We start from the raw sequence: 22,316 nt of genomic DNA, 5'->3' as shown, positions 1-22,316 counted from the left end.
ATTATTGTGACAGAGCCTTGACATTAAAAACGCAGGAATGTTCACCGAGCGTACTTGATTTACAATGTTTGTTGACCTGCCAACTGCCTGCTATTGCATGTTGGGACGGATTGTTTGGAGGGACTTGAGATTCTAAAACCTTGCTGTCTACTAGCTAACTGACACTGACCTGTTTGGAACGCTCTATAGGCAGCAACTTCATATGCCATAAAAGTAATATTCCTTTCACAAAGCACAAGGGTAGACTCGTCTCACAGTGTATTTGAATAGTTCGATGTTAGCATATTGCTAAGCTAACAACATGGTACTCTAATAGAGTGCTGCATGGATGACATATTTTTGTGGGCCAAAACCCGGAAACCAACACGTTCTCACTCCCAACCATAGACTATAAATAAAAATGGACTCTGCTTCCTTGCATTGTAGAAAAAATTAACTAAAATATCCCAGTAACGGTCGTTCTGAGCCAGAGTTTGCGCAGTAGTGATCCTGAGGTCGAGCCGCGGTAATACGGTCCCGTTCACACTCCCACTATTGAAGACTCAATTGCAAGCACAGCTGTCAATCATGGCGTTATTTTTGTAGCATCAAATAACAAACTTTTGGGGAAAACAAACACTTGAACATACGTCTGCGTGATGAGAACTACCTTAATTGACAGAAACCATACTTAGAAGAAAAAAAAGATCGGATTTTTTAGTTTGACTTCAATTACATGGAGAGGGCGGGGTTTAAGATACTGCAGCCAGCCACCAGGGGGCGATCAAAATGCTTTGGCTTCACTATTCAGGACTTGTGCGTCACACTTGCTCCCAACTGGTCACATAGAGGCTGCGTCCGAAATCTCATACGAAATCTTGAGTAGGTACTTATTTTGAATAAGTAATTACTTCACGACTGCTAAAAAAGTATGTTTTATATAGTATGAGTGTGTGCAGTATGAACGTAATCCGGACGTACTAAATTCGCCATGTTGTCATTATCATGTGATCTACCAGCGTCAGTTGCGTCGCGTCACCTCCATTCATAAATCCTCTCCTGTGGCCTCATGGGATAGTAAAGTGTCCATTTTATACACACTTCAGGATCTCGTCAGAAGAAGTAGGTCATCCGGGTACTTTTTGCCTACTCATTTATGAGAACTGTGAATTCTCTATTTATTTTTTATATTTTTACTTATGGCAAATATACTTATGCTTCAAAATTCATTAAAGTTGTGCTAATTTGTGAATTAGTGATGGAGAATCAAACGTGTAAGAATCATAGACTTTTGTTGGTCACAGAGCTTATTTTCTGCAATAATTCAAAAGCCAATGGACAAATAATATTGGCTTTTGTCGAGGGAACCAGGGTGATGCGAACTTACGGGTTGGCCTACAAAAATACCTCATCACTGCAGCACTCAACAAGCAAAATTATACATCTCCCCAATTATAAAATAATTACATTTTCAATTTGCCTTTGTTTAGGCACAAAATGCCTACATAGGCAGCACAGTAGAGGGCTTTAGCACCGGGCAGTTCTAGGAATTCAGTTATAGAAACTAGCCGCCAGGGTGGTTCCCCGAGAACGAAATGTTTCCTAGGGCCATTTTCCTGGTTGCATTCGCACCACCAGTAGGAACTCTGAAGTAACGTAAGCGGCCAAAAGTGACGTCATTTAACAGCGGCATTTACCAACGTCAACAGCTGGAGAATGGAGGACATCGTGGTTGGAGTTTTTGTTGTGTGTCGTGGGATTCGTGATAACGGAGATGGAATATATACATATAAGTTATGCAATGGGAAGAGCAAAAAGGAGGGCTTAGAGACTGAGGGCCCAATTTGAACGATCTAAGCGCATGGTCTAAAGCGCACAGCGCAAGTGCACTTAGAATCCACTTTTGCTAGTTTAACGACTGGAAAAATGGTCGGTGCACTCGGCACATGGTCTAAAAGGGTTGTCCCTTTTCTCATAATGAGTAATGGGTGTGTTTTGGGCGTAACGTGCAATAAACCAATCAGAGTCTCATCTCCCTTTCCCTTTAAAAGTCAGTTGCGTTCGCGCCATGGCAGATTCACTATTTACATGACGGAATTTGCAAGCGGAAAAACTGAATGCTTCTCTAGCATGGAAACGGATCTGCTCGTGCACAAGGTTAAAGTGCACAAGCAGACCATCTACGGGACAAAGTGTACGCGCACTGTGGCCCCGCCTATAGGCGCATATTACTAACGCGCTCTTTAAATAACATAACAAATCTGTTCTATGCAGTCTATTTCAGTTGCCTCAAAATGGCAAAAAGATTTCTATTTCAAATAAATGCGGTTCATTTGAATTTTGGTGTCCACAAAATGTTAAGCAATAAAAACTGTTTTCAACATTGATTATAAGAACCATTATTAAAAATAAATTACAGTAATGTAAATCTTGACAAACAGGAATGGAATGTGTTCTGTAAATCTTGAGAAAAACACAGGCACTTTATTAACTTTCTAATACTTTGCCTCCAACACTACATTTCACGTGGCATGAATTCAACAAGGTTCATTTCATATGAAACTGAAAAGTCAAAGAAGAAAACAGACTTCTGTAGTGCAGTTGTGTGCAGTATTAGCCCACAAATGCCATTTCACATGAAATATATTTATAGATGAAAAGTACATCTGGGCATCTTTTACATATCATTTTCAATGTACCTATACTACGATATTACTCCCACAAATCCTAATTTTGCATACAGTTTAGCAAGGATATGCTTTAGAGCCGAGGACATTTTGTAAAGTAATATGCAGAGGACATTATGTACAAAAAAAATAAAGTATTTATAGACCACATTATGGTTTCTCAAACCCCTGATGGCTTGTGTAATATAGAAAAACAGGCCCACTTATAGACACATGCATGTACCACCTCAGTGAGATGATCATATTCATGAGAACTAGCTAGCGACAACACACACAGCAAGACCACAGACTTGAACATGAGGCTTTACTGCGTCTTCATCAGCTTGTCTTCTTGCTCTTTGCTCTCTGTTCACTGACTGTTTCTATTTGTGTGTTTTTTTTTATCTCATGATTTTTCTTATGAATGCAGATTAAAGAGAATTTACAGAAGTTCATAATGTGCATGCCTTAGGACATACAGGAGTATTAATTTGAAGTTTATAGGATGAAATAAAATGTAATATACACACAATTGCAATGGTCAGCATGTTTAAGTATCAGCATAAATATTTGTATTTTATTTTATAAAAACTGATGCACTGGCCTGATGAATTTCATTATGCAAATCATATTTAGCTAAAAAAAAAATATATATTCACCAGAGCAAATGTTTAACCTGATGAGAATATTTTTTCCTTGAATTTGATCCATAATATCTATCATATAGAGCAAATGTTAACTTGTATATGTTATTTTACTATTAAATTACAGTATGGCCTTTTAATGCTTTATGGGTCTTCGTTGGCACATTCTAAAATAGCAACGCGCCAACAATGTGCCTGAACACACCTTGTTTTCATACCAGCACGCCCATGGGTGCAAATGCATTTGCTATTTAAAGGTACAATATGTAAGAATTTTGCATTAAAATATCCCATAATCTCAAGGCCAGTGTTATATATTTTGTTAAGTTGATTACTTACAATATCCCAAATGTTTCCAACTATTTTTAAATCGTGAGAAAATTGCGATTTTAACCAAGGAAACGGGGCGTTAGAGCAGGGGGGAGCTGGGAGTCGCCAGTCAATTGCGTCATATCCGCGTTACCCTCGGTTTCCGCTCGTACTGCGTGGAGTCCTGGACAAATGCGGAAGTTGTAGTTGTAGCGTCTATCAAGCAACAAACGTTAGCTTGTTTCGTGTAGTCGTTATGGAACACAATTATTCTTTACCGATTGCAGCTGGTTCTGTCGACAAAGCATGCTTAATTTTATATTTTCCAAATGTAGCATTCGGTAATAGTTATGTTTATGTAAGGGAGGTATTATTGCATTAGATTTGTGTTTAGTTTATTGACATTGTTTATCACGTCTGGTGTTTATGGCCATGTAAATAAATATAGCATGTGTTATACATAAAGATTAATCAGTATTTTGGCAAATGATGTGGGTATGTTCGAATGTACTTTTACAACAATTGTTTAGAACACGTAAAACTGCGCCGCGCTATCACAACAATGAATTCGACATATACAGTAACATCTATGTTAACCAATTTAGTATTAAACCTTACTTTTCTTGCGGTTAATTCATTTTAATGAAATAAAAGTGTGATGAGGTTCAAGAGTCAAGAAGGAAGAAGACAGGGGTCGGCGTGACTGGGACTCGTACTTTATTAAAATAAAACAAAACACACAAAAGTCGCGCACAACGCGCATTCACCGTGGCAACCGCGACGGCACAAAACAGTTCAAAAATGAGAGCTCGGATCCACCGGTTTTCTTTCTCTGCGTCCAATTTTCTCTCCAGTCTCTCTCTCTCTCGTTCCAGTGCGCGGCTTATAAGCGGTCTCTCCACGCCGATCACTGCAATAAGACACAGGTGTTCGTCATTTGCACTTGACCTACTTGCTCGTCTCTTCTCTCTCCCATTACAGACCGCGCTGAACCACGCCCCCCTCGCCACAAAAAGCATGTCATTATAAAAATAAAACTTAACCTCATCCATGAACATGATTTTTCGATTCCCGTCTGACTGATTTACATCCACGTGGAGTTTAAAACGACAGTTCCCATCATTCCACGCTCCTTCACATCGTCATTAAGCTACGCTGTTGTTGTTGTTTGGAATGTAGCGCCCTCTAGCGGCAAAAAATTAGTGCATATTGTACCTTTAAACAACATGAGCAGGACGTGAAAATGATAACTGCGTCGGGCTGAAACTAGCAAAATACACTTGCGCTGCATTGTGCCGGATGTATGATAGGGTCCTTAATCTCCTACGACAACTTGTGGTGCTACATATCATCAAGGCTGAGAAAAGAACACTACGCCGCAGACAAAGGCGGCAGGTAAATGCCGTTAACATTCTGTATGTTTATGTCTTGTAACACGTTTTTCTTAAAATGCCGGGTGCTGATTCGTATGGCATGCGTTCGGCCAATTTACTTAAACTTACAGTACTGGGTTAGACTCTACTCTGAAGTAGGAGCTAATTTAGTTTGCCAAAAAAGCGGGTACTTCCACCAATAGTTCAAGGAACCACGAAAAGGTTATGTTTTGGAAGGTTGGCTAATTTCCATTATTTTTTCACTCCTTCCTATTTGAGTGATGCGATGATTTCCTGCGTACTAAATTTCATGTTTGTCTAAAATATTCCACACCTCTGATCTCACATCCCTATCAGATGTCACTGTGTGCAGACTTGTGTGAGAACTATCTGTTAAAGTCCTGCGGTGAGTCAGAATGTCAACACGTCCCCCACCCCACCCCCTCCGTTTATACCAGATTAACTTGTCAAACGACCGGTCCTTCGCCAGACTGGTCTTTCTGAACGGATCTTAGCGTCTGATCCTTCATGGGCCAATGGCAGAGGCTTAAAGTACAGGGCCGATCAGAAGGAAAGGAAGGGGGCTGTGGATTTAGGATCGTTTTACCTGGATATGGATTAGTCCCTTCAGGTGCGGTTGCACGCTAGCTTGAACCGCGCTCACTTTAGGCCCACTTTCAGCTGAGAGACATAGACTGCATGACAGTCAGATGTGTGTTTTAGGTGTTTTTGTTTATTGAGATGTATGTCCGTGAGCTGACGGGGTGAAACAGGTTGTACCAAAAAGACACAGGGATTAAAGTGCAACACACTCGTCCCTACACTTGCCATACCTGCTCCTGTTTTTGTGCTTTGCTTTAATTGGTAATTATTTTCCAGGGTTAATGCCTTCATTCAGACTGTCAGTGTGTCGTCAGGAGCAAAGGATTAGGAGCCCCAGGGAGACGAGCAGGGAGATGAGACACTGGCAACGGGAGGGCAGCTCATTTTTACACAGGCAGAGAGGGAGGACAGCTCATCTTTGATCCGGCAGGGGCTTCGCAGGCCAGAGGGGTGACAGCTGCATTTTCTTTAGCCCACATTTGAATTTGAATTCTATCTTATGATGCAGCTATGTGCCGGCTTGGCAGGGCAGTGGGGTAATCTGCTCCATACAAACGCCCGGGCTTTCTTCCTGTGTGCCCTCACAGAGATTTAAGTAATTAAACTTAAATTGAATGCATAAAAAAACTCACTTGTACCGGTGGCTGTCTTGCTCGTGCCAAGAGTGAATAGTCAGGGCTGTCCTCTCTCTCTCTCTCTCTCGCTCTCTCTCTAATCCCTCTTACTATTTCTGCCCTCCTGACTTTGGCTGGCCTTGCGCTGGAAGCTCGGCATTCCTCTCCAGACATCTTTGCGAGCTGGAGAAGCAAACTTCTGAACTCCCACAGTTAATTGGAATAAACATCTGTGTCGCTTGTCTGCCGCTGAAGAATTCTGCTCCTGCAGTTTCATACAGCAAAGCCAAGATTACATCACATACAGTATGATAACATGCTAATTTCAGCCATTTAAGATATGAACTAAAAAAAACTTTCTTAATAAATGTTCCTGGTCTTATATATAAAGGCTACTTATAAAGAGTGATTGAATTTTAGCGGTAAACCTTTCAAGACAGGCCTACTATGAGTCACAAGGCTGTTAAGTAATGTACAGTCGTAATATACAGTTAGCCAGTCATTACTGCAAAATAACTCTTAAATCCTTATCACCCTGTCAGGTTTTTTTTGCATCAATAATGGGCTGGCTGTACATTATGATACTTTCATGGCTACTCACCAAATAAATAGACATGCAGACAAGACTGAGTTGGGCAATACTGATTTAGAAATTTATGTTGAAACACATTTAAAAAAAAATTATAACCAATGGTTTATGCTTCTGTAGAATAAGTCAGTGTCATTTCAACCTCAAAATGCCTGGTTAATTACACTAATTTGCTACAGTCAATTACTTTAATCCTGAAGTGACTCTGACATAAAAATGTAATGCATCGACTAAAAACGAAAGTTGTATTTGTGAAGTGTGGGAATAGAAGGTTGAATTTATATAAATTAGGAAGAGATGCATTCACGTGGTCAAGTATAAATAGAACCTATTTACAATCTGATTACTAAAATGCATGAAGCGACCTGGAATCTGGCCAATCGTGAAACAGAAGGAGCCTGCCCTCGAAAATTTCTACCTGGCATACCTGTAATGACACTGAAGTTGAACATACCTCATGACTCATGTTTAGTCATGTGATGCAGTCATGTGATCTATTTAACCCAAAACAAACAAGATGGCAGCCTGTGTTATTAAAGATAAATATTATTTTGTGCAATCTTCATATTATAGAAAATTTACTTGCAATTGCTGTCCTGCGGCAAAACATGACAGCAAATGCATTTTAGACTGTGAGAAGTGATGGGATATTTTACTAATAAAATAATCATGCCAGTATAATGTAAGGACTTTATTATGTTTGGTCTTTCTATATGAGTTCACTGAGCTATTATGATTTACGCATGCGCAGTAATGTCATTCTCAGGCATTTCAGCGTGGACTAGCAGCTTTTGGAAAAAGCTTCAAAAATGCTAATGATGACGGAAGGCTGTTTTCAAATTTATCCGAATGAATGTGGATGCAGCCCAAGTGGAAATACTTCCTTTGACTTTTTTGCTAGTGTAGCGAAGACCATGTGGGCGGAGGAAAACAGAAGTCATGAAACAGAAGTTGTGATTGTCTTTTCTTCCCTAATTGTGAGTGTTCCTAACTCGGACTTGATTTTGCACACTGGGAATTGATTAGATCACTGGATTGTTGTAATTTGCTATTGGTGCGATCTCATGTGAGAGACAGGTTACTTATTTTTTTAATAAATAATAATGTGTACAGATTAATCATTTATAATAAACACTGCAACAACAAAAAAACTAAGAAACGTCCATTTTGATTTCATGGTCAAGTTTCAATGGGTGCATGACTTTGGAATATATAATGATATTATTTCAATTGATTAATGCGACAAGGTTCATGTTTTATCATGCTACTTTCACAGCAGTATAAATATAAGAACAAAAAACAGAGGTAGATGTGAAGTGAGGTAGATTTGTCTATAAAGAACATTGTTTGTCGGAATGTACTGTATAGCATGTGCAGGCAATTTAACGAAACAGACTGGAGGCCCCAAACTATTATAGAGGAGGGGGGATGCCAACACATCTAACATAAAATACTCCTGTGAAAGTCTGTTGCCTTAGGCGTAATACCTTTTATGTGACCCAAAATCTTTTATTGTATCCAAACCGTTCACATGGAGGCTCCTGTGATATGTTTAGCTGCATGGTTGACAGGATGAGAAGAGATAAGGTCCGATTTGGCACAGTCTTCCATCTCAGGCGCCTTGGCGGCCCGACACACGGATCCCACATCAAAGTCTGAGTGGAAAAAGTCTTGCGGGGATGACCTGTTACAGCAAACAACTAATAAAGACAGAAGACAGACAAAAGGGGGAATTGATTGTGCGCTCATATACATGGCCAGCCCAGGTATCAGCCCAGCAGCATCACTGTGAGGTAATTACACCCTTTATGTCTCAGTGGGCATTATATGTGTATGTTTTCATTTACAACAGAGAGACCTCCAAGGCCTGGACAGAAATCCCATTTAATAGTTACCTGTCAAGCGTAATTAACTGTGCTTTTCTCATCCCATGCTTTTCATGGTGCCTGCAGCGAGACGTTCCTTTCGAGTTGTGTCTGTCTCAGCGCCTTTGCCACCCAAAGCTCAGAGACAGTTTTAATTGCAACACGACGACCACAAGAAACACACAAAATCCTCATAAAAGTATAGAAAAGCTGGCTGCGTTCCCAATGAGGGCAGCAAATCATGGAGTAATTACAGGTAAGCGACCTCTCCATCTCAGACAGCTCTACAGGGCGGGAGATTTTTCAATATTTTACGTATGGTCACAGCTTGGTGTTATGCGTACTGTTTGAATGTTGGCTGCGGGCCTATAGGTGGAGCCCTGTGCCATATTTCGGCAGCAAGTCATTTTGGCCAGGTAAGCTGCATTGCTGTAATGTTTAGTGTCCAAGGATGATGAAGGGAAATGAAGGTAGTTCAAAATAACTGAGTACTTTAAAAAATAAAGCCAAAACAGATTAATACAATGAGCAAACACAATGCAACAACGTGCATAGCACAAACAATATCGGACACTGAATGTGGGAAACAGAGGAACTTAAATACACAATGATAATGAACTAAATACAGACAGGTGTGATCGTTAAATGACAGTTGACAACATGACAACTAATGAGTGGTGGGAAAAATACAACAAAGGAACACTGGAAAACAGGTAACAGAAAGTCCAACATGAAAACGAAACCAAAACAAAGGCAAAACATGACAGAACCCAAATGGAGGAAAGGACGGTGGGAGAAGCCATGGAGGAGCTTCTCCCAGTCGAGAGTTACAAGCGAAACGGGAGGCAGCCAGGAGGAAGGTGACCCATGGCGGAACTGATGGAAACTTGCAGGGTGACGTCTGATGGACCAGGAGACCAAGTTGGAGACCAAGACGGAGTCCCGGCGACGAGCGACCGAGGTGGAGCCAGGCGGGCGGAGGACTGAGGCGAAGCCGGTGTGAATGATGACTGCGGTGGAGCCTGAGGGATTGAGGAGCCTGATCGTTAAATAGGTGGAGCGATGGTGTGCAGCAGACAGCCCGGAAGTCGGTGGCGAATGTGCGGCGCCAACTGACCCAGGTGGAGCCGGTGGGACGAAAAAGCACGGTGGAGTCGAAGGGACGACAGTTGACATGTTGGTGACAAATATAACACTGTACTGGATGGGATCAGCTGCAATGAACATACATTTATGCAGGAAGGGACTAGTGGTGAAGTGGGTGGGCAGGGTCAATTAACCACTCCTCCTCTTCCAGTTCCACTTTGACCCCCAGTGGCTTTGATGTGATGGCCGGCTCACACACCTGGTCAGACGGAACCTCAGGCTTCTCTTCCTGGATGGACGAGGCTGCTGGCTTTGGCTCTGTGCTGGTGGCAGGTATCAGCTGGGTCTCCCGGTCTTTGGTGGGTTCAGGCTCCTCATCCACGGTGGGTGGCAGGTGGAACGACGACATCTCCCTGGGGCAAGTATACTTCAAACCCTGGAGAATGGCCTCTCTCCATGTTCCATCCACCAAATCAGGTCAATCCTGTGGTCCATAGTAATTAGCTTCTTTCTAGAACAATGATTTTAATGTTTCATCATTAAGCAAAGTCTGATGCGCAAGCTGACAAAACTGAAGTGTATAATCCACAATCGAAAGCCCTTACCAGATGAGAGCAGTAACCTCACCTGCATAATTCATAATGGACCTTTTTATTAATGTAAAATTTCCCTGAAATTTCGCTAATGTGCGAGCAAGTGTTTTTCGCTATTGAATGGACAGAGGAAGACTGCAGGCCCTCTATCAAGCAGACAGTTGAGGGTTGGTTTTTTTCATGCACAGTAAAGTTGAAGATATTGAAGGTGTCAGGCACATGATCATGGACATTATTCCACCCCCACCCCTTCATTCTTGTGCGTTCGGAGAAATCTCGAAGGGGACATTCATGCTGACTCCACCCTGAGCCATTCCTCTTTAGGACATCTTTGCCTAGGGCTTCACGAGAGCCAGCGCGGTGTGTGGGAAAGCGTCCCTCCCTGCCCGCTATCTAAGATGCCTCACAGCTATTTCCACAGTTTGCATAATAACTGGCTACATGGGGTTCTTTCTAGAAAGAGTTTCCTGGTAAGTGGAGCAGCGGAGGTTCTCAGGAGACAAGGCGAGATTCCACCAGGAGTGGGGAAATCACAAAGTTACGCTATAAAAAGACCAAAACAGTGAAGTCTTGCTGTTTTAATGATAATTTCAGTAACTTTTCAAAAGGAGGCTCGTGCAACTGCATAACAATAAGCAAGGGACTGATATGTGGAAGTAGAATTATTTAATTAGCCCCTATGAGTAATATTTTTTTGTTTCTTTTGTGCTGCCCTTTTTAATGAGAAACTCTTCTTGGTTGAAAGACTTTATTTTTATGTTAACTTTTATTTGTATTGTCATTCTCAAAAGGAATGCCAAATAAGTCCTGGTTTGAAACACGAATGACTTTGGTATCCAACCACATGTTCAACCTGGTCTCACTGGAAAAACTTGACTTTGCCTACAATTTTGCAAAACACCAAAAACATATACATACAGTTTGCAGCTGAAATGAACGCAAGTGGCAGTCAAATTTTTACATTTCACTCAAATCAATCAATCAATTGATCAGTAAAGTCTTATTTTCACCCTGTTCCTTGCACAATGTACTAATAGTAAGCTAATACATATTAGCATTTACATAGTTAAAATGGCAATTGCGTTTTCATTTAGCAGACACCTTTATTCAAAGCGACTTGAATGAGGAATAAAACAAAGCGATTCATCTTAAGGAGGCAATAACACAAAAAGTGTAACAATAGAGAACACTGAAAAAAGTTAAATGACTGTCTAGTATCATTTAAAGTGCATTTTTTATATTGGTTTCTGGTTTTGAAATAAAAAATTAAGGGTAGTTTGAATAGTATTTTCACTTGAGTGTTTTCTGAAAAATATTGTAGGTTTATTGTAGTATATAGAAAATATGATGCATATTTGAAAAATACATCACATTAAACATTAAGGTCTTTTGAAGTAAACTATTATAAAACATTGATGGACAAAATGTTTTTTGTTTAATCCTAAATGAAAATTATTTTTTAATAGAATAGCTAATTTAATGTTATGGTGAAATTAAGCTTTGAAAAGTCAAACAGTTATTATATCTGCCTTAATTAAATAACATTTTGGCTTATGTCTAAAGAAAATATATTGTTTAAGTATGGTATATGGTCTTTATAATAAATAACCTTTTTTCTTTGTATGCAAGATTTTGTCTTAGGCAGTGTTCGAATTGTATCAAAGCTCTTGGGGGGTCCCCACAAAAAAACAAAAAAAACGTAATAATATACATATTTTCATTTACTTATTTCATATAATACTATAATTTCATTTACTTAACTTTTAGTGTTTCAGAACATGTTTTTGCAGTTGAGCATTAACTCTGTGCATAATTGATGAACAAAGACTTTTCTCCACCCAAAATCTATGTAATAATCCGGGTTTTTCCTGGGTGCTAAAATCCCGATCATGTATTTTAATAAGATAATTAAATGTGTATTTTTCGTAGACCATCATATAGCCTACTGAGTTTCCCACAGTATTTTTGTGGATTGAGCTCGGTACCTCTAGGGGTGTCCGGGGGGGCATCAAAAAAGAATTTTTTTTTTACATTTTAAAGATAAATTCATTAATCTGGTGCACTTTGAGTCCCCCGAATCTGCTGTTAAAAATAAATAATCCACCCGCCAACCTCCCGAACCTATGATATTCTCTGATTTAGATATCTGCATCTGATCATCACATTTCAATTATTCAAATTCTCAGTGTTAAGCATGATAATATGATGAAATATCACACTGTAGGCTGATTTAAAATTAAGATTTATTTAAAATAAAAGTTCTTCTTTTGTCAAAATTACATTTCCAGCCTTTACTCCCTTCAAACTTAAATTGTCAATGTTTCATTACATCACTGTTGGAAAATATCTTATCAGAATACTTTTTTTAGCTTTATAAAGGGCATTTCTTTCCCAAATTTGTATACTCTTTCCCTACTCTCAGGGAACTGAGGTTACGTTAGTAGCCTAACCGAGTAGGCCTACGTTATTTCTTATTTTATTTTTTTGATATTGAAAATTGTTTTAATCAGGGCATTTGTCCGGTTGGGCAAGTAGGCTACAATTCTCTTTCACTTGTCCCTTAAAAAACACACGCACGTGTCCCGGACAACCGTTAATGTCGAAATTCTATTCAGATCAGTAAATTACCAAACAATCATAAAAGAAAGAAATTATCTTACTGTCATCGTGAGGTGAAAATGAGGATCCACTCTGCCAGACTCTCGTGAAAGTGCTTATCTATAGCACGAAATTTATTTCTCGTACCATTTATTCGCCAAAAATTGTTTTTGCGTGCATATGATACGCACTTTATGGCGTGTAATACGCACGTACTCCACACCCCTAATCCTACCCAAGGGGTTTGCAGTCTGTATCATTTACACGAAAAAAAAAAATATATATATATATATATTTTTGGCATATAAATGGCACGATCAATAAAATGTATCTGTTTATAAATTTGAGCGTCTTTTCAGACGCAAATCTAATTTGAATTACTTTCTAATAGGAGCGGCAGCGAAATACTTTGATTAAAAAAATATATATTACCTAATAAATTATGTTTCTATTATTTTAGTTTTAATGAAAAACCAGGGGACCCCCCGAGGTAATTTTTTGGGGCCTTATGGGGGGTCCCTTGATGCTTATGGGGGGTCCCGGACCCCCCCCAGCCCCCCCTCAATTCGAACACTGGTCTTAGGATAAGAAATATTTTTGATTAATATCAAATCAAAATGTAAGGTTTGAACCAAACCATAAATATAATTTTAGAAAACTAATACATTTGGCCTAACAAGGTTAGGGTATTTTAGTATATATAAATTGGTTCAAAGTTCAAAATAATTCAGTGTACTTGTAGGCGAACTTATTAAATTGGCGAAATGTATTAAAATTTGCCTGTCACAATTAACGTCACTATCAACAGAATTTTTTTTAAGACACAACAACCTTTAACCTCCAAGTAATGGAAAATGCTAATTATATTTAGCAAATTTTGAGGGCTGTTACCAATTTTCTTTTGTCAATAGCTGGAGGATAAAATAACATTGAGTTCTACCAGAAAGACTCGGGAGGTAAAATAGCGTAACAAAGCATACATTTATTAACAGCCCAGCAAGCAAGTATTTATAAAGTTATTTGACGTCCGTAGTAATCCGAGGGTAACGAAATCTGCATTTCCTGCCAGAAGACGAAGGCAGGGGCTCAGCCGACCCCCGGGGATGTATGGGAAGGGACCATCCTGGTGGTGGGGAAGATGGAGGTGAATGTTGGCATCAGCATCTGCGAACTCAGACGTGTGTAAGTACCGATCTTTTATACTGCGAGTATTAGAACACGATTGGTTAGATGAGAAGGTAATAAATGACGTAACAATTGAGTCTTCCTGGCAGAACTTACGCTAAAGCTTTCATATCATGCTAATAAAAAAAAACACAACACTGTCAGCATGCAAATTTATTTTTGGTGAATTCTCTAGAAAATCTTCCCCACATGTTTTCTAATGAAAAAGCCCTTATAATGCTTGCTGAGTTACAGATATCACAACCCCAAAGACATTTAAACTTTTAGCCAGACTTACCGAACACACCCTCAAAGGTCAAAGGGTCAAAGTCTGAGCCTGTTTGCACAGCCATTAACCTAGAGGAAGTGTTTAGGAGCTGCCAGTCAGGCCAAAGGTCAAGTGCACAGCCGTCTGATCCTCGCGTCAGACAAATAACAGTAGAGGAACTTCAGGTCTAAAAAGACACACAAAAAAAAATGTACTAACTACTTTATAATATTTATGTATTTATATTTTATAGTAATTATGTCCTTTCTTTATTAAGCTACACTGTAAAAAAATTCTAACCTCCCTAACTCAAAATTTTCTAGTGACTGATAACATCAAAATTTTTCAATTGGCCCAAGTGAAAATCTGTAAATTTAATTTTATAATTTACAGAATTTTACTTGGGCCAATTGAAAAATTTTGATGTTATCAGTCACTAGAAAATTTTGAGTTAGAATTTTTTTACAGTGTATAATCAAACAGCACAAGCGTCACAGGTACACAACATCATAGTTATACATTATATTATACTGAGCAGGTTTTGAAGTCAGGGATATTTCTGCACATTATTTTAAGGGGTTAGTTGAATTGAGAGACCTGTGCCTTTGAAAGGAACGCCCTCTCACCCACCTAACAGTCCTTAATTTATTGTGTGGGAGTTTAAGTAACCATAGCTGACCATGATGAATGCAGCAGGCGTCATGTAATTATTGTTATAGTTATCATTGTCACTGCTCATAGCTTACATCACACTGTCAGAATCTAATTTCTGTTTGATTAATAGCTATAGTTCTGGGAATACATTAGGAACGTTTAGCCTAATGAGAGAGCAGTGCTCTTCGTTTGAGAAGAGACTTATGCTTACTAGCAGCCAGAGCTCAGACTTAAAGCCCGTTCACACCAAGAATGATAACTATATCAGCTATACCTATATCATCGTCCACACCAGCGAGTATAATTCGTATAATTTCTCGGTGGCGTTATAGCTGTGGTGTGGACTGTGCTATTCTTTAATATTTAGAAGGATTTTTAGAACTATATCTTTATCATTATCGTTACAGTTACCGTACTTGGTGTGAGCTAGAAAAAAAAGATTAATCCTTATTAAAGCTACAAAAGTTATTCAGTCAAGAGCAGTGTGTGATTTTCTCTTTGTCTTTTGTTCATTGAGTTACATTAATGAAAGAGAGCAGCAGGTTTATTAGGCTGCTATCACTTTAAGACTTGCCGTGCATGACGCAGATCTGACACACATCCTATTTTTTCGTAACTCTTTACATTCATTTAACACTTTTGAACTAATTTAAGACAGTGCTTACGAGGATATTCGACAAAACAGGCATTTTGATAAAAGAAAATTACCGTTCAAGAGCAAAAGAGAACTCTGTCTGAAAGATTTTTGTTCTTTTTTTGCATCTTGCCACGCTTGAGTAGTTTAATAGCGGTTGAATGAATCATGGCATGATCATATTCTGTAGAGCAGCTATTTGTTATTTATAAATGATATTTTATATTCTTTGCATAATTTCCCCCTGAACTTTTTCACTGACCCCTCACACTAAACAGTGACTGATTATGTTGGTTCTTGGCTTTGTTATAACCAAATACACTCTGAGTACTGGTTTACATGATTCACACCTATATTGTGTAAGATGGAAAAATGCAAAAGAACCCAAATCTTCTCTATCTCTGCTTGTTATCTGAGCTCATCATTTACTGTCAGCTTCTCTGTCCGATTCATCTTGTGTGTTTCTTTGTCATCTCTGGAGATAAGGTGACACATCTCGAAACGAGGGGCCATTGAGGAAGACATGCTATCACTTCTCACTATAGCGATGACCGAGATGCTTGCACTCTCAGTTAGGTGATATGGTCACTCCACTGAATGACTTGCAATGAAACTCTAGCATTTATTTTGTCCTGGCTGCATTCTGCAGCGGTGTGTAACAACATACCTGAACCCTTGGGACAAGCAGTAACGTGTCAGGTATTCAAAGACGACAGGTGCCGTTAAGGACAGGTGAAGTGAGCTCATGGTTCTAATGGCTGTTAAAAGGACAATGACCTCTTCTCTTGCAAGTTCATATGCCAAAAGGTCAAGTTTAGGTCTCATTCTTTATTCATGAGCCAGCATGTTTACATCTGGTTAGCATCTGTTTTGTATGGAAGCTTGTTTCCGCCACAGAATTAAACATTTTAAAAGATATTTGCGACTTTTTATCTCACAATTCTGACTTCATAAAATGCAATTGCGCGTTTATATCTTGCAATTCTGACTTTATAACACGTAATTGCGACATATCACGCATGTCAGAATTGCGAGATGTAAACTCACAAGTGTGAGAAAAAATGTCAGAAAAGTCAGATAAGAAGTCATAATTACCTTTTTTATTTTTCATTCTGTGGCGGAAAAAAGCTTCCATAGTTTTGGGTGAGCTAAAAAGGTGCAGAATACATTTTAAAAATATATGTCAAAAGGATTTTTTGGATTGCAGTCAAACATGCATATTAAACATAGTCAGCGAGAGCATATCATCTACTGCATTAAAACAATGGTTTTAAACTGTCGGTTATGTGCAGGAATAAAATGATTGTTATTATTTCTAAACTGATTAACTAGACCCTCCTCTCAATGAAATACAACCCAGAATAGACATCTCTTAAAGGGACATCCTCAAGTTGTTCCAAACACAAAAGAAGATATTTTGAAGAATGTGGATAACCAAAAAGTTTCTGGTCCCCATTGACTTCCATAGTATTTTATTTTTTTTTCCATACTATGGAAGTCAATGGCTACTGTTTGGTTACCCCTATTCTTCAAAATGTCTTGTTTTGTGTTCGGCAGAAGAAAGGAATGAGAAAATGATGACAGTATTTTCATTTTTGGGTGAACTATCCCTTTAAGGCATGCACAATAAATAAATACCAGTTGTAAACGGAAACGTCTTGGCTGAGCACTTGTAACCAAATCATGCAAAATAGATGCTAACACCTAGTGTAAACTAGCTAATGATGAACTAAGCAATTTTTTATTTTTATTTTTTTCACTTTTGCAAAGAACCAATATGACAACATTAGCGTCTCTACTGTCCCTATACTAGCTCTGAAGCAACAATTACATGATGTTCTATCAGTAAAAATGTTGAATTTTGTTTTATTAACTCAGGTCAAATTTCACAACATGACTTGTCATGTGACCTCAAAATGGCTTCCTCCATGTGGGAGACCTTAATGTAGCAAAAAGGCTTTTTATAGAGTACTGTTATTTTCTTTAATGGTTACTAAGCCTAGATGCTTCTTATTGGTTGCTGAAAAGACAACTGAAACAAGAACAGTTGCTAATGAAGAGTGAGTCAAGCTTTCCAACTGGCAATATCTGCTCACACTGACTACTGTTACTGTTAACACTCACTTCCTTTGGCTCATCCTTGCAGTCCGTGGTGACAACTGACAAGTGCTGGCTAGCATCCAGAGCATTTTCAGCACCCAAAGAAAAGGCATTCTATGGACTATGAAACAGTCTGGAAGTAAATGTGTACCACACAGAGGAGTCAATCTTTCTTGTATCAACAACTCAGCTTGGTTGACTTGAATTGCAGGTATTTAAACTGAATGTCTCTTTGAAAACAAGGATGAGCACTGGATCAACAGAGCCTGTCTTAAAATCTGAACTGATATAACACTCCGGTCACAACAATTCACACATCTGCTTCTCACATTCTCTCTTCCTGCCATTCAGAAGTGAAAAACGAAGTGTTCACTGCATCCTGCCTCTGTTGTATTAACGTGTGGCAGTGTAAATTTGTCTGCTAAGACGATCACTTTGTGATTCAACTGATGTGCCATTTTCTAAGTACTCTTAACACTATTAACTACATTAATAAAACAAAAAACAAAAAAGTAGATTAAATGTTTCCAAAGTGTAGTTTTTCCAGTAATAAGCAGTAATGAAATGTTCTCTCTCTCTCTTTCAAGTGGCACTGGGAAGTCTGATTCATTTTAGAAAACAAGTTAAATTGGAAAGTTTAATGCAGTAAATTCTCCGTGAATCAAAGATTAATTTGAATCATCACTTTTCTACGAAAGCAAACTTTATGCACATAGTGATTTTGTGACTACTTTTTTGCAGCAGAATTGTGTAAAAATTAATAAAAATGATTTGATGCATCATTGCTCTAAACCCATATGATTTTCTTTCTTCTGAGGAACACAGAAAAAAGTCTTGAAGAATGGTTCATTAAATAATCAGACTGACCTTTAAGTATTAAACACTTTTGTATTGCCAATGTGTGAACAGCTTTTAATGTAACTGTTATCTTTGAAAGCCTGAGGACTGATTTATAATTATGTGAAGGACTCGGGTCGTTTATGCCGGGAAAATCAAAAGGAAGTGACGTTTACACTTCCGTTCAGTGACACTGATTGCTGAATGCTTACAATGTTCAGGATAATGACATTCTTTACTGTAATGTCAATTTGTCATGCAAAGAAAAGAGATTCATTCAAACTATAGTCTCACAGAGCCAGATCTGAATCGCATTTTTGTTGTGTGTTTATTTTGTTATTGAGATGAAAGCGGGCAGCACATAATTACATATTCACTAAACGTCGCTCTCAGCAGCGTGGACGGCGTCGGGATGTTCGTTAACACTGTGAAGGTATTTCCAACTTCTCTACTTTCTAAGCGAAGAAGAACCAAAAAGTACTGCCATGAGTATATCGGTGCATTGAATCACATTCAGTCCCTTGTGCGTTATGTGTGCACAAGTGCGAGCATGAGTAGAAAGTTACATGCTCAGTTCACTTAATGGCCACCGGTGTCGCTAAAAACAAGGATTTTTGAATTCCACATATAGCCCCTTTAATATTTGGGTGAACTATTCCTGGTTGGCTATAGTTTCAAAGTAGCTTCCCCAATTCTGAAGAATATCTAAGTTTGTCACAGTGACAAATCTTCTGCTTTCTATCAAGAAAAATGATCCCATGAAGTTCCCTGAGCATGTAGCACTCAGCACACCTCAGTGTGTAACTCTGCCTCTCTGGGGTCCAGCGGCACGCTGCTCCCGGCGTTGAACTCACACACACTCAAAAGAGCCCTTTATCCCAGTTTTACAAAAAAAATAAAAAACTGCCCAACCTCCGCTATCATTCCCACCGTTCGCCACAAGCTGTGAGGAATCCACCCCTAAAACCCCCCACCCGCATTTAAGCAGCAGACATCCTTTATGTTCACATGTGTCACTGCTGGTTTACTCTGTCAAAATCCTGCCGAACAATGGATGTGTAAAAAGATTGACCAATAGCTTTTTTTCCAGCACTGCCACCCCTAGAGGTACAAAAGACCAGGGTGAAAAACACACCTGCACTTTTATGCAGCAGAAAGCAATGCCTGTGCCCTGATACTTCACACGACACAGCGCCTGCAGTCAGCTAGCAGACCAACCGGCGCGCGAGATCGCCACACAAACCGCACATGATACGAGCTGTTGTGCAGCACAAAGGACAACCAAAGGGTCCCTGAAATACGAGAGCACAGAAACCGTTTGGAGTCAATGTAAATGTGTCACTTGGACAAGGAACAGAATGGTGTTTACACACGCAGTGGATGTTGAGTATTAGACAAGGTGATTTTCATAAACATATATGCTATGTGGTGACGAGATATTATCTCAAGGACCCGTCGACCTTGAAATTCTTCTTCACATTTGAATAATATACACAATTTCTCTTTGATGTCAGATTTCTTTTTTTATTGCTCTTTACAGGGCTGTTTGTAAAATATTGCAAATTGTACTTGCAAGCTGAAAAAGTCTTAAAAGACACAATGTTGGCCTTAAACAGTGTATCTGACAGTTATTTAGCTTGGTTTTCATGTAAAATAACTAACTTATAAAGTAAGTAAGAAAAAAAGGACAATCTTAAGTTCCCCATTATGCTATTTTAAAGGTTCCTAATTTTGTTTTGGAGGTCTCCTGCAATAGGTTTACGTGCATCAAAGGTAAAAAATATATGTGACCCTGGACCACAAAACCAGTCACATAGGTAATTTTTTGCAATTGAGGTTCATATATCATGTGAAAGCTGAACAAATAATCTTTCCATTGATGTATTGTTTGTTATGATATGACAATATTTGGCCGAGATACAACTATTGAAAATCTGGAATCTGAGGGTCCAAAAAAATCTAAACATTGAGAAAATCTCCTTTAAAGGTGTGCATTTATGTTCGCGATTGTGCTGCATTCACTCACAAAAATAAATGTTTTATATATTTACGGTAGGAAATTTACAAAATATCTTCATGGAACATGATCTTTACTTAATATCCTAATGATTTTTGGCATAAAAGAAAAATCGATAATTTTGACCCATGTATTGTTGGCTATTGCCACAAATATGGGTCACATATATAAAAATAAATAAAAAACTTTTCACCTTATTTCTCGAAGAGTCTGAAAACAGTTTGTTCGAAATTTCATCTCTCTAAACCCCTTTCCGGGAGCTTGCTCTGCTTTAATTGGTCAGATGGCTCAGTCTGTTGTGATTGGTCTACTCTGCTTTGATTGGTCAGACGGCCTACTCTGTTGTGATTGGTCTACTTACTGCCTGTGTTGGAAATGAAATGTCTATTACCATATCTGAATTTCAGCTCCGGAGGCTTCCTCAGCGCTTGATACTCAGTGATACGAACAATGGCCTTGTTTTTTTCGTATCAATTCCAGCGTGAGTTCTCATCCTTTTGAAGTGCAGCAAACTGGATTTTCAGCGCTGAAAACAGCGTCTTCTCAACATGAACCAAACTCTTCCAGTCAGGAAAACATTTCTGTGTGTACTAAGACAGATTTGCATTGAAAAACATTACAAATTGCTTAGTTTTGGAGGACAAACTAAACAAAAAATGCCTCAATTGCCGCAGATAAAGGCACACTTTCCATTGGAGCAACATGACTAAGTTTTTGTGTATGTGTTTGTGTCTTCACTAAGACAATAGTCACTAGACCACAGCGAAAACTCCACTCTGTTTGGACTGCATTTGGAGCATGAAACTGGCTTGGTCAGTCAGTGAGAGTTAAAAAGACAAACTGGATGAAGCCGCTTCTGGTTTTGATTTCATTTGAGAGAGTGTCTTTTCTACTCTTGCACAAGAGCAAACCTGTCCTCCGGTTGGACGGCGGCCAAGTGAACATGCCGAGACCGACTCTGATCCTCAGTGCATTTCCCCATCATCTGTAAACCCACCACCTCTGTCAGGCATTGATAGCATATTGCTGTGTAATTACGGAAGGACCCTGAAGATCTCAGCAGTGCTGAGCACACACGCTCAGTTTGAGCTGAGGTCATGTCTGTGAAATGTGTGCGTAAACGTACTCAAAATTACTCAGTGACTCAAAAGTGATATTTTGCAACAGTGGCTGTTAAAATGCTTTGTTAACCTATGCAAAAAGTTAAGCGATAGTGGACGTAAAAGCTTTAAAATGATGAATATCTGTCTACCAGTAATAGGTGTGTGTGTGTGTGTGTGTGTGTGTGTGTGTGTGTGTGTGAGAGAGAGAGAGAGAGAGAGAGAGAGAGTAAGTTTGTGTCCAGACTTACAACATAAGTAGTACTGTCCCCCCCTACTGGCCCTGAGCTCATACAGTTCAGAGATATCCTGTACATTCACAACACATTTACAAAGTTTGCACAGCATTTCGTTGGAAGTTAAAACTGTGTAAATTAAATTCAGACAGTATGTTTTGCCACTTTTTTTATGCCTAAATTTTTGTGGGGTTTTCTTTTCTTCTTTTTTTAGGTTATGCAATTAAAATTTCAAGTACATTTTGTTTGTCAAAGTGGCTGTATATAAGAATGCCAATGTGTTTTCCAAAGCTTTTAACAAAACTTAAGAAACAAAACCTTCCCCGACTTCCTAGGTTGTCTATGAAAGCCTGTAGATTCATTTGTATGTGAAGGACGGGTCATTTT

Source organism: Rutilus rutilus (genome assembly GCF_951802725.1).
Source record: "Rutilus rutilus genome assembly, chromosome: 15".
In the NCBI taxonomy this organism is placed as follows: Eukaryota; Metazoa; Chordata; class Actinopteri; order Cypriniformes; family Leuciscidae; genus Rutilus; species Rutilus rutilus.
This window is presented reverse-complemented; position numbering follows the sequence as displayed.